The sequence below is a fragment of the Herpailurus yagouaroundi genome, unplaced genomic scaffold, assembly GCF_014898765.1.
Source record: "Herpailurus yagouaroundi ecotype Mexico unplaced genomic scaffold, PumYag 28, whole genome shotgun sequence".
NCBI classification, from domain to species: domain Eukaryota; kingdom Metazoa; phylum Chordata; class Mammalia; order Carnivora; family Felidae; genus Herpailurus; species Herpailurus yagouaroundi.
Window position 1 is genome coordinate 38,183,966 of NW_024412376.1, and position 13,579 is coordinate 38,197,544.

Below are 13,579 nucleotides of genomic sequence, written 5' to 3' on the forward strand. Positions count from 1 at the left end.
AGGCAGAAGGAGATTAGATACAGATGTACACAAGAAGATGACAGGAGATTAAGCAGAGAGATGCCGCCACAAGCCAAGGACAGCTAGCAGAAGCTGGAAGACACAGGAAGTCTCCTCTAGAAACCTCACAGGGGAACATGGCCTGCCAACACCTTGAGTTTAGAATTCTGACCTCCACAATTATGAGAGAATAAATTCCTGTTGTTTAATCCACCTAGTCAGTGGTAATTTGTTAAGGCAGTCAAAGGAAACTAACACAATACTATATAATCTGAAAAAAAATGTAGTATGCATCCTTAAAATAATTTTTAAATTATTTTTAAAATAATACCACTATTGGGTCGCCTGGGTGGCTCAGTCGGTTGAGCAACCAACCCAATTTCAGCTCAGATCACGATCTCATGCTTCGAGGGTTCAAGTCCCACATCAGGCTCTGTGCTGACAGCAGTGAGCCTGCTTGGGATTCTCTCTCTCTCTCCCACTCTCTCTCTTTGCCCCTCCCCACTCACTGTCAAAAATAAACCTTTAAAAAAAAAAGGTCTACACATGTTTAAAAAGTAATAGCAATAAGTCCACTATTATTCCTCTAAATCCTTTAATTTATCCACTGTCTGGAGTTTAAATTGTCCAGATTATCTAACTTTGTATAATTTATAGCTTTGTAATTAATTTATCCAAATCAAGATCCAAACATAATGGACACGTATCTCAAGTCCCCTAATGATAGCTTCTCTTCCCTCTGTTTTCCTTGTCATTTATTTAATCACACTAATGGAGTAATCTGTCCTACAGGAACTTCTACATTCTGGATTTGGCTGGTTACCTCTCCGTGGTATTGTTTAACATCGTCCTCCTTTTCCTGTGCTTCTTATAAACTAGTAGTTAGGCATAAAAGTTTGATCTGAATTACATGACATTTTCTTTTAACAAGAAACCTCACAGACAACCTTGTATACTTCCTATCCCATCAAATTAGGAGGCCTGTAGTATCTACTTCTTTCTCTTTTTGTAACATTAAGATTGATCAGTGGGTTCAGGGATTATTAGCCTAATCCATCAATTATAAAGTCTGCCATCAGCCTCTGACCCCTAGTCACTGGTGACCATTCCTAATATCTATTATTTCATCGGGGTAATAAAATGGTTATATTTTCTTTATATCATTCCTTCCACATTTGTTAGCTAGAATTCTTCTAAAAACAAGATTTTTTCCAAACTATTTCATTACTCTGAAATACAGCTGTTTGGCTTTTTGTTTTTAAACAGGAAAGGTATTATAAATGCTTGATAACATCTAATTTTTAAGGGAGTGCCAGGATGAACATAAAAAAGAGACTACAAAGACCACCTTGTCTATACTCAATGAGTGTAACTTTCCAACTGCATTCAAGTTAGTTCTCAAATTACCAATTCAAATACTTGGTCTACAATATAAAACCTATTTTTAAATAAAAGCCAGGATTGGGGCAACTGGGTGGCTCAGTCAGTTGAGCATCCGGCTCTTCCTGATTTCTGCTCAGATCATAATCCCAAAGTCATGAGATCAAGCCCTATGTCAGGCTCCACGCTGAGCCTAGAACCTGGTTAAGATTCTCTCTCTCCCTCTGTGCCTTCTCTCTCTCTCTCTCTCTCTCTAAAAAAATAAATAAAAGCCAGAATCCAACACAACATGTCAATTTGATGTCAGTTCTTGGGATTTATGCCCTATCAGATCATTCTAAACTCCTCAACTAACCACTCCAAACCATTCAGTCTGGGTCTACTGGATCCTATTTCACTAATACAAACCACCTTCTCATTCTACACTGTGCCTTTGGTTTAGTGTTCTTCACATCTGCCTCTCTCTTTGCAAACTACTAAAGCTGGCCTTTCCCCTTCAGGAGTCAAAACACCTCCTGCTCTTGCTGTCCAACACGGCTCCTCTCTTCTGAGAAAAGCACAATCCTTTTAGGAAACTGTTCCTCTTCCTCACCCCAAATAGATATTTCTAAATGGGGCTGCCAATAACCAGACAATCGGTGCCACTGGCCATAAGGACAAAGATGTCACCCAAAAGAGGTCAACCAGAGCCATTCCTAGGATTCAGAGATTTGGAGTAAGGAAAGAAGGTCAAGCCCCCTCTGAGTGATTTTTGGCTTGCTGGCAGCCATGCCCCAGCCACGTGGAAGCAAATGACCTAGAGAGAAGGAGAGACAAGAGACAGAGAGTCTTGGGGCACCTGGGTGGCCCAGTGGGTTAAGCGTCTGACTTCAGCTCAGGTCATGATCTCAAGGTTTGTTGAGTCAGAGCCCCGCGTTGGGCTCTGTGCTGACAGCTCAGAGCCTAGAGCCTGCTTTGGATTTTGTGTCTCCTTCTCTTCCTGCCCCTTCCCTGCTCACACTCGGTCTCTCTCTCTCCCAAAAATAAACATTAAAAAAAAGAGAGAGAGAAAGAGACAGTTTTGGTGATACAGGAGTTTTTGGTTTGGGCTTCCCTTACACTCACCTCACCTGTCCTATATTTTGGCCATGCGAGCCAATAAGTTCTCCTTCTGTACAGTTTAATTTCTATAATTTATGACCAAAGAAATCCTAATATGATCCCTACCATGATTCTTGAAGACTTTGACCACAGTCACCTCTATCTTCATTTGTCGTACCTACTTTCATCACATACTATCCTAATAATTTTATGTGTCAATTACATATCTGTTGCCACATATATTTTCCAGACATATATTTTACACACTTCTTGACCTCCCCCAAACAGTCCCTAGAATGGGGCTAATAGACCTGAGTATATAAATAACGATTGCCGTGCACTGATTTTTACTTCCATGTTAAGCACTTCACATCTGTTATTTTATTTAACACTCACAGAAATAAGGGCATTATTATCTCCACTTGATGATGAGGAAGCTAAGATTCATCCAAGGAAAGTAACTTGTCCAAAGTCACACATTTACAAATGGCAGGGTAGGGACTTGAACCCGATGTGTATTTAAACTGCCATCCTGCCTCCCACAATATAAATCCTTGCTACTTACCTTACCAGAAAGTATAAATGATCAGAGACTTCCAGGTAACCCCTGAGTTTCCACTAACCTCAAAGTGTATTTTCCTCCATCATTAAAAATAACATTAATGTATTGATGTATAAATAAATGAACTATATGAAAATAAGTATCTTGAAAAAGTTATAATACAATTTCACCAAGATTGCTACTGGCAGCCTGAAGACTAAATGCTGGCATTTCTCTTAAAGTAATAGGTAAAAGGAATGAATATTTAAGACTACTCTGTCAGAACAAGTTGTATACAACTCCCCTGGCAGTGATATTTCAAAACAGCAAAAAGAGATTTGTGAGCACCTGTCAACATGTGACACGCCTACAGCTCTCCAATTGCTCAGAGGAATATTCCTGTGTCATCATTAGACACTAATAGTTATCGAGCGCTCCCATGGCTTGGAGGCAGGAACAGAAGGCCTTTAGGAAGAAAATGGTTTCATCTTCACAGCTAAAAAGGAGAGAGGCCAGGACAGTAAAAGCAACTTACTGGTGGAGAATCTAATCACCACCAGTTCTCACCTCTACAGTATCTGCATCCTTTGGGTCAACTTTCTCAATTTCATGCTTGTGCCTCCAATTCCTGCTGGCCAAGTCCACGTGTAGCTCTTGCTAGCAAATGAACTTTGAGGCAATAGTTTTTCGGCATCCAGCCAAGTGGCTTCCATTGAAAAGAGTCCCATAAATGTATATTGACGGTTGTCTGTTTCTTTTTTTTTTTTTTACCCTTTCTCATTTTTGTCACAACAAAGTGTTTTTTTTTATCACTTTCTCATTTTTATCACTTTCCTTGAGGACCTGACACCATATAGGCACAGTTCTGGGGAACAGAATGATTGTTCCTAAAAGGCCAGAGGACATTGAAGAGGCACATGTAATTTTGGAACAACACAGTCAAGGGGAGGTATGCCCAGCACACACTGAAGAATGCATCCCCTGGTGAGACAAGACATACTGTCTCACTTGCTGACTTGCATACTTTGGTAAAAGCCCCTAAAGAATGGAAAGCTGTCACAGGCTTAAGAATATCTGAAATGAGATCATATAGATGAAAGTGCTTTGTAAACCATGAACAGCCAAGGGACTATAAACTTCTGTTGTGATATGGCTATTATTACAAATGCACAGATCTGGGGAACAGGTAGTTACATGGTTTGAAAGAACTAACCTGGTCTGGATACAAGTGATCTTTAGTAACCATTCTCTTTCAGAGAATACAAAAGAATACAAAAGGAAAGGTAAGCAACAAATGGTAGGGAGTGAAGACCTCCAAGTTAGCAAACTCCCACTCAGTTCAACAAATTCTTACTGAATGTCAAGCACGAGTCTGTGTCTTGGGATATACAGCCAAAGAGAGCCAATACTAATATGGCCAAAGATTGCTGTCCTTTTTGGAGCTCTATATTCTTACTAAGGGAGAGAGTCAATAAACAGTACACATAATAAATAAGTAAATTATAATATGTTAGAAGATAAATGCAGAAGAGCAGGGTAAGGAAGATGGAAAGTAGAAAGTGTTTCCAGTATTTTGAGCTTAAAAGATGAGCAGACCGTCAGTACAGCATGTGACTCCTGATCTCAGGATCGTGATCAAGCCCCATGTTGGATGTGGAGATTACTTAAAAAATAAATAAATAAAATCTTTAAAAAAAAAAAAAAAAAAGATGAGCTGAAGAACAGAGCAGAATGAGGTCGCATTTCCAATGGTGTTCCTCAAAAACTACGTTCGGTTGTGGGAAAATGAGGAAAATCATACTCTGCTTGAATAAAATTTGCATAAAATTTGACAAATCTAAATTCCCTAGGAACATATAGCTCATTTTATTATTTCTTTTCCTTCACCCTTGTTCAAAATTATTGACAAAAATGTGCTATATAGCGTATTTACAGAAGAAGATACAAAAAGACTTAGCCAGAAGCAGAGCAAAGGGAATTACGAGAGACACGAGCAAAGCAGATGACAGTAAAAGTAAACCAGGCAAACCAGTGCCTCAGGAATGGCCTCATTTCAACAAGACTTTAGGACTCAATTTTTTTCTCAAAGTTGGATCTAGTTCAAGGATGATATATAGGTTTCATTTCTGGTAACAACCCCAAACAACTTGCAGAGTCTCCCTGGAGCATGGCATTGATAAAGACTTCGGGGTCTTGTGGCAAATGAATTAGACATTTCTTATTGGGTTCAGTACGGAGGGTGGGCAAGGAAGCATGATTTGCCTTCCCTTCCCTAGGTAGATCTTGGTGCTTTAAAAAAAAAAGAGTCAGTAGACATTCTCTGGCCACCTACTAAGTAAAAGTTAACATCAAGAACAATGGAGGATTTGGAAGGATAGGGCTGGAATTCCTAAAGGATTCTTAAATTCCTAAAGGAATTTATAATCTAGTTGGGAAGAAGGTCAAATGTATACAAGATGACACTGCAAGGCATCAAATGACTCAGCTTGTAAAATTTCAGTCCAGAGATTCACATGCCAAGAAACCGCTACAGCAAAAGATAGCAAGAAAGACTTAGTGGAGGACACAAGCTCTGAACTGGGCTTTGAAGAATGTGCATCACTGAAATAACTAGAAAAAGGAAGGGTTACTCCCAGCAGAGTTGGATGAAAAGGCATAGGTAGCATCTGCTCCAGAATGAGAACAGACCAGCATGGCAACCAGATCATAGATGGATGCCTTGTGTATCACTCAGGATTCTCCAGAGAAACAGAACCAATAGAAGATTTTACACACACACACACACACACACACACACACACACACACAACACACACACACACCCCACAGACAGAGAGAGAGATTTATTATAAGGAATTGGCTCAAGCAATTATGAAGGCTGAAAAGTCCCACAGTTTACAGTTAGCAAGTCAGAGAAGCAGGAGAGCCAATAATACAGTTCAAGTTTCAGTCTAAAGGTAGAGATGGATGGCCTAGATCAAAAACAGTCAGGCAAAGAGTGTGAATTTTTCTTTATTCAGCTTTTTGTCCAATTCAGGTCTTCAACAGATTGAATGAGGCCCACCCACAACAAAGGCAATCTGCTTTACTCAGTCTAACAATTCAAATGTTAAATCTCATCCAAAAATACTCTCACAGACATACACAGAATACTGTTTAACTAAATATCTGGACATCCTGTGGCCCAGTCAAGTTGGCACATAAATTTATCACCCCACTTTGAGTTGAGTCATTACCAGTAGGAAACAAGGACCATGATCAGTGACACGGGCAAAGATACACTTTATAAAATCAGACTGACTTTAGCATGAAAATGGACTAGAGAAAGAAAAACCAGAAACAGAAACAAGATTTAAAAATATAATTGTGGACACCTGGGTGGCTCAGTTAAGTGTCCAACTCTTGATTTCAGCTCAGGTCAGGATCTCATGGTTCATGGATTCTAGCCCCGCATACAGGCTCTGCATGGAACCTGCTTGGGATTCTCTCTCTCCCCTCCCTGCCACTTCCCTGCTCAGACACTCTCGCGCGCGCACACTCTCATGTTATTTTTAAAATAAACATTTAAAAAATATATTATAATTGACCATGTGACAGTAAGAAGTAGATAGATCATCAACAAACAACAAACATGTATAGGGTTCTATTTGATATAAGGTACTCTGCTAGGTGATTAAGATGCACTTACTCATAAGTGCTACCCTATAGTTTAATTTGATATCTGGATCCAAACGTAGACCTGTCCAGCAGGAATTGGAGAAGCAAGCCTAAGATCCCAAAGGTCAGCGAGAGGATGCAGATTTATAAATTATCCACATGGGGAAGAGAGCCAAGTTGAGAGTTTGCCCCTGACATGCCTATACGGAGAAGCTCAGAAGACAGCAGGTTGAGTCAGTCAGGCTCGAGTCAGGAAGCCTAATCAGACCTACTCGTTTTGTGATTCACTGTGAAGGAATGACCACTCCTCAGTGACAGACTAACTCTAAAACATGTTCAAAAGGTAGGATTACTTTAAGGGGAAAAGAACGGGAGGCAGCAACACAAGCAGACCCCACACACCCAAACTCAAGTTGCAAGTGGGTTCTTCTGTAGCAACTCCAGTGTCTGCTTTTCAAATAGGACATGCAAGGTCTTAAACAGTAACACATTGGAGAAGTACCAGGAGGGAATGCAGAGAAGGTGAAACTTAATCAAGCTGGTAAGAAATTTGCATTAACCATTAAGCATTTAATACAACTCAGGTAAATAGTGTTTCCTGAAGCAAATCGAGGGCAACAACAGTCCCGCTGTCAGATTTTTCACACGCATTTAAATGACTACATCTTGCTTAAAATAAGCAAAATGTCAACATTTTGAATATATACATAAATAGGAGAGATTTTAAATACTCAACTTAAAAAACTGACTTCATGTTACAGAATAGACAATAATCAAGAATACATTAGACAGGTTGCATCTTCCCAAAAAGATCAAAATAAGAGCATATGCCAACTATAAAGTACCCCCATGTCTTAAGAAATCGTTTTATTAAAAAAAATTTTTCATATAAGAGCACCTGGGTGGCTCAGTCAGTTAAGTGTCCGACTCTTGATTTCCACTCAGGTCATGATCTCACGGTCCATGAGGTCAAGCCCCATGGCAGGTTCTGCACTGTCAGCCATGGGATCCTCTCTCTTCCTCACTCTCTGCCCCTCCCCTGCTTGCTCTCTCTCTCTCTTTCTCAAAAATACATAAACTTGAAGAAAAAAGAAAATGTTTCATATAAAAAAATGTCAAGAAACATTTCCCCTAATAAAACAAAGATGGACAGACGTCATCTTCATGTTGAAGATGCACCAAATATTCACGCTAACAGAGCTACTTAAGACACTGTTAAAATACACTTACACATCAATACATGCATGTATACATATGTGTGTACACACACTTATATACGTTTTCTATACTCGTTTTGATATATTACAAAGAAAATACTAAAATGAATGAATCCCAAGTACAAATTCCATGAACACAAACCAAACAGAAGACACTCATTTTGAGGCATGAAATCTAATCCTCTAATCTAATAGCTATGAACAAAGCTTGAACTCAGTGAAACTATTAATCGACTCTCTCAGATAGTCAATAAACACTTTGCCACAGGAATCCCTGAGATGTGCTTGCTTCAATGACCCTGAGTCATGAAATTTATCAAAGTAACATTTATCACATTTATCAAAGTATCATTTTTCACATTTTTCACACACAGAAAAGTGAAACCCATTCCTGGCACTTTCTATAAACCTAAAGGTCTTAAAATTAACCCATTACCAGTATTTCATTAGAAGTAAACTTTAACAATATAAGAAGAGCTAAGATACACTCATTCTGTGTTCTGCACCACCTAGTGGATTCGCTGAACTCCTTAAAGGCATGTCCTAGAATAACGTTCTTCAGAAAATGTTTGGGGAAAAAAAAAAAAAAAAACTATGCTCCATTAAAACTAATTAGCAGCTCGTCCAACAACTGCAGAATATTTTTATAGCTGTTATCAATTACTATCTTCTCTTGGGGAAAACATTAAAACCAAAAGGAACTCGCAATGTGAGCAAATGAGGCAAGACCCACCTAAAAGCTCAGAGCCTTTGCTACTATGACCTCCTATTTCAGTGTCTGATCACATATGAATCATTTCTATCTTCAGTCTTACACATTAAGAAAAAAGGTGTTGACATAATTTTACATGGAGGGACACTATTACAGGAAGTATAAATTAGAGAAATTTAATATTTTCATGTCTTTGACTTTCACAAAACTTCGCTATAGAAAACATTCACACATTCACACAAGTGTACTTTAGGGGATATTCTCTAAAATGCTGTTCTTAATATAGAAAAATGGGAAACCACCCAAATTTCCAACAACAGGAAACAGTTTAAATAACCTGTGATGTGCTATTACACAGCAGAAATGCTCTGTATGTAGGGGCATGGAAATACTTTTAAGTTATATATATTAAGCTAAAATAAAAACCAAGTTGAAAGTTGTTTAGTATTACCCATGTACTCGGTAACAACCACAATAATATTTTAATATGGAGATAAGTTTGGAGGAAAAACATGTACCTATTTATAGCAGTTTCTCCAGAACATTAGATTACAGTGCACTTCAAATTTAAACATGACATATTTCCATAATATTTGATTGTTGAATAATATGTACTATGTGTATAATCAGAAAGAATAAAGTTTTATTTTAAGTTAGTGATATACTTCAAAGGGAAGTAGGAGAAAAACTTAGGATAAAGAGAAAACATAGATGTTAAAAACTTTTCTAGGGGCGCCTGGTGGCTCAGTCAGTTGAGCGACCAACTCTTGATTTCAACTCAGGTCATGACCACGGGACTGTGAGATGGAGCCCCACATCAGGCTCCACAGTAAACATGGAGCCTGCTTGAGATTCTCTCTCTCTCTCCCTTTTGCCCCTCTCCCCCGTTCGTGCGTGCCCTCTCTAAAAACCAAACAATGCCAAAAAAACAAAAAACAAAACAAAACAAAACCACTTTTCTATAATTGCTCTAAAATAACATCTGTCTCTACCTCCCTTTTAGAAAAGTTATATCCTTCTCAGAACTTCAAATTTAAGCCACACACACAGATACTGGAAACACCTCCTTAGCTAGCATCTCCTGTTAGTCACAGCTTCTCAGGATAGAAGTTGAGCCCAAATTCCAGTACTTATCAAATTCAACTGAGCAATGCTGTCACTTCCTAAACAGTTGCAGACAAACTGCATTCAGTGTCTCTAATTCTAACTACAAGTTAATACAGAATTCACAAGAAAAGGTACAGAGTCTGCAGACTGTAAAGATACTTGAAGCTTTTTCATAATGGAAATATGAGGGGTTAAGAGATAACTACTCTTGAATCCACAGTTCCATAACCTATTTAAACATTGCAAAAAAACTAGATCAAAGTGGAAAAGAGAATTGCCTAGAAAGGTAATTGTGGAGAAACAAACATGGGGAAATGTTCCACTGCCTGGGGATGGTATGAACTTGTGCTAGGAGAGGTTTGTCTCTACAGTCATGGGACCCTGACAAACATTTAAACTCCCATATTTCAATCTGCTCACCTGCAAAATGAAAAAACTGGCCATAAAGAGTCGCTATAGTCCTTTCAGTTCTAAAATTCTGAAAACAGACCGCTATGCTATTCTCGCCAAAGGATTTTTTTAAATAATATACCTGTACACATCATAGCATATACGATACAAAGTTGTAAAGTAACATAGCCAAAAACAGCAGACTCCTGTGTGTCTCTTCGCCACCCCTGAATTCCATTCCCCAGAAGAAGCTCCTTCAACTCTGCAAGATATTTCTTCTGGTAGGGGCGCCTGGGTGGCACAGTCGGTTAAGTGTCCGACTTCAGCCAGGTCACGATCTTGCGGTCCGTGAGTTCGAGCCCCACGTCGGGCTCTGGGCTGATGGCTCAGAGCCTGGGGCCTGTTTCCGATTCTGTGTCTCCCTCTCTCTCTGCCCCTGCCCCGTTCATGCTCTGTCTCTGTCTGTCCCAAAAATAAATAAACGTTGAAAAAAAAATTTAAAAAAAAAAAAAAAAAAAGATATTTCTTCTGGTAATTAATTCCACATTTGTAAATCACACATTTAAATTAGAATTTCCCAGGTTTTGTTTTTTCAGTTTCAGACATTATAAAAAGTTCTTTTCTCAATCTATTGGGGCCTTTATTCACCCCACTTCCCCAGGTATAGCCACACTGTTGAGATGCAAACGATATAAAAATTACATACACATATATGTGTGTACATATTTACATAGCATCCTGTCCCCAGTGAGGTCACATTTTGGTTAATAAATAAGCTTTCATTTCACATCCAAACACTTCACAAAATGTAGCAGGCAAAAAATTAAAAGCTTGGCCTCTGTATTAAAAATCCTGGATTCGGGTTTAAGTCCACGATGTATAGCAGCAGAGTGTGAAAATGTGCTAAGGAAACCTAACTCAAAACTGGAGTTGGGAACCCTCGAAGAGAGGTCTCTGAGACGCATACCACTTGTGGTCACAGCTTGTGTAGTGCAGGAAAAAAGAAGGTTTCCTCTCAGCCCAGCAACAGCAAGCTGCCCTCGCCTACAGCCAATGAGAAGCCACCACCACTTAGAACTCTCATTTTCCTCCAATAAACTTTTGTTCAAAACAAATCCCTCTAAACTTCCTCCTTACCTCTATAAAGAAACACTCTCCTTTGTTTGCCTATGGTACCCCATAGTTTGTGTGTCCCAACTGTAATTTTTCCACTTTCCCAAATAAGCTCAATTTTCGCTGGCTGAACAGTTTACCTTTTTTCTTTTAAAAGGTTGACATTTCTATGGTCAACAAACCTTCAACAAAGCAAGAAAGAATATCCAATGGAAAACAACAAACAGTGCTGGGAAAACTGGATAGAAACATGCAGAAGAATAAAACTGGACCACTTTCGGGGCGCCTGGGTGGCGCAGTCGGTTAAGCATCCGACTTCAGCCAGGTCACGATCTCGCGGTCCGTGAGTTTGAGCCCCGCGTCGGGCTCTGGGCTGATGGCTCGGAGCCTGGAGCCTGTTTCCGATTCTGTGTCTCCCTCTCTCTCTGCCCCTCCCCTGTTCATGCTCTGTCTCTCTCTGTCCCAAAAATAAATAAACGTTGAAAAAAAAAATTTTTTTAAAAAAATTAAAAAAAAAAAAAACTGGACCACTTTCTTACACCATATACAAAAATAAATTCAAAATGGATGAAAGACCTAAAATGAGACAGGAAACCATCCAAATCCTAGAAGAGAACACAGGCAGCAACCTCTTTGACCTTGGCCAGAGCAACTTCTTACCCGACATGTTGCCAGAGGCAAGGGACACAAAAGTAAACATGAACTACTGCAACTTTATCAAGATAAAAAGGTTCTGCACAATGAAGGAATAATCAGCAAAACTAAAAGGCCGCCTACAGAATGGGAGAAGATATTTGCAAATGACATATCTGATAAAGAGTTAGTATCCAAAAGCTATAAAGAACTTAGCAAACTCAACACCCAAAAAACAAACAACCCAGTTAAGAAATGGGCAGAAGACAAGCATAGACGCTTTTCTGAAGAAGACATCCAGATGGCTAACAGACACATGAAAAGATGCTCGACATTACTCAGTATTAGGGAAATACAAATCAAAACCACGATGAGATACCACCTCACACCTGTCAGAATGGCTAAAATTAACAACACAAGCAACAACAGGTGTTGGCAAGCCCAAAATCAAACATGAATTGCGAGGTTTTCTTGGACTGGCAGGTTATTGTAGCAACTGGATCCCAAACTTTCCCCTTATGGCCCAAGATTTATACACTTTGTTAAAAACTACTAAATCTGAATCTAACATCTGAAAGATTCAGATAACATGACTTTTCAAATCCTAAAAGTTAAAAAAACAAAAAAACAAAAAACACCTGTCCTTGGACACCCCAATTGTCAACTCCCTTCCTGTATGTGAAAAAGAAGGGAATGCCCTTGAAGCACTCACCCGAAAGCATGGAGATTGCCATTGATCCATTGGATATTACAGCCAACAACTAGATCCTGTAGCCTGTGGATACCCCATGCCTCACACTTATGTCTTCTACTGCCCTCTTACAAAGACCACTAAGGAAATAGTCATAGGATCTCCTTTAACCATCTTTGTGCCACATGCAGTTTGAAGTTCTTAACTCTCATCATAGCATCTTTCAGTAGGCTGTCTCACTTAATAAGTCACTGTAATAATTCATCACTGTAATAAATCACTGTAAAAACCTTAGCCCTGCTACTATTTTTCCCCTCCTACTCTGACGAAACCCCCCATAACTGCTCAATACCAACAGATCACCCTCTGACTCCCTGTGATGACTTATAGAAAACTCTTTGAGTAACACTGACTACTCATGGTTCACTGATGGTTCTTATGTGCAAAATGAAGATGGTAAATATCACGCTGAGTATGCAATATCAACTCCTTCTGAAGGAACTAAAGCAGCACCTTTAACTTTGGCTACTTTGGCCCAACAAACCAAACCATACACACTGGGGCCTCTATCCTAATCAATGGCAAAACTGCCAACGTTTACACAGATAGTAGATATACCTCTGGAGTGGCTCATGACTTTGAAATGTTATGGCAACAATGTGGCTTCCTTCAGAGACAAAATTAAAAGCAGACTTTTTTTCCAGAAATTATTGGATGCTATACTATTATCTGCTGCTTTGGCTATTACTAAGATTACAGAGCATTCTAAGCTTGACTTTTGTAAAGCTAAAGGAAATCACCTTGCTGACATTTCTGCAAAATAGACTGCCCTCCAAAGTTCCAAAGTCAAACTTCTGTCGTGGTCCAAAGGAACTCATCTTCAGATGATAATGTGGAGAAACTGACTAGAGACACCCAATGATCAGCACTAGAAAGGAAAAAATAGTATTGGCAATCGGATGGTTGCTGGTATAAGAAGAGAAACCTCTGGTTTGGGTCAAATAAAAAAATAGCCCTACCAGAAATTCTAAAACTCCCACTACTGACAACTGTACATG

General features: G+C 39.2%; 1 protein-coding gene across 4 annotated transcripts in view; it reads right to left on the minus strand.

Moving 5' to 3' along the window:
• FHIP1A (FHF complex subunit HOOK interacting protein 1A) overlaps positions 1-13,579 on the minus strand; it is a 247,738-nt gene that overhangs the window by 228,636 nt on the left and 5,523 nt on the right. The gene's annotated exons all lie outside the window — the stretch shown is intronic.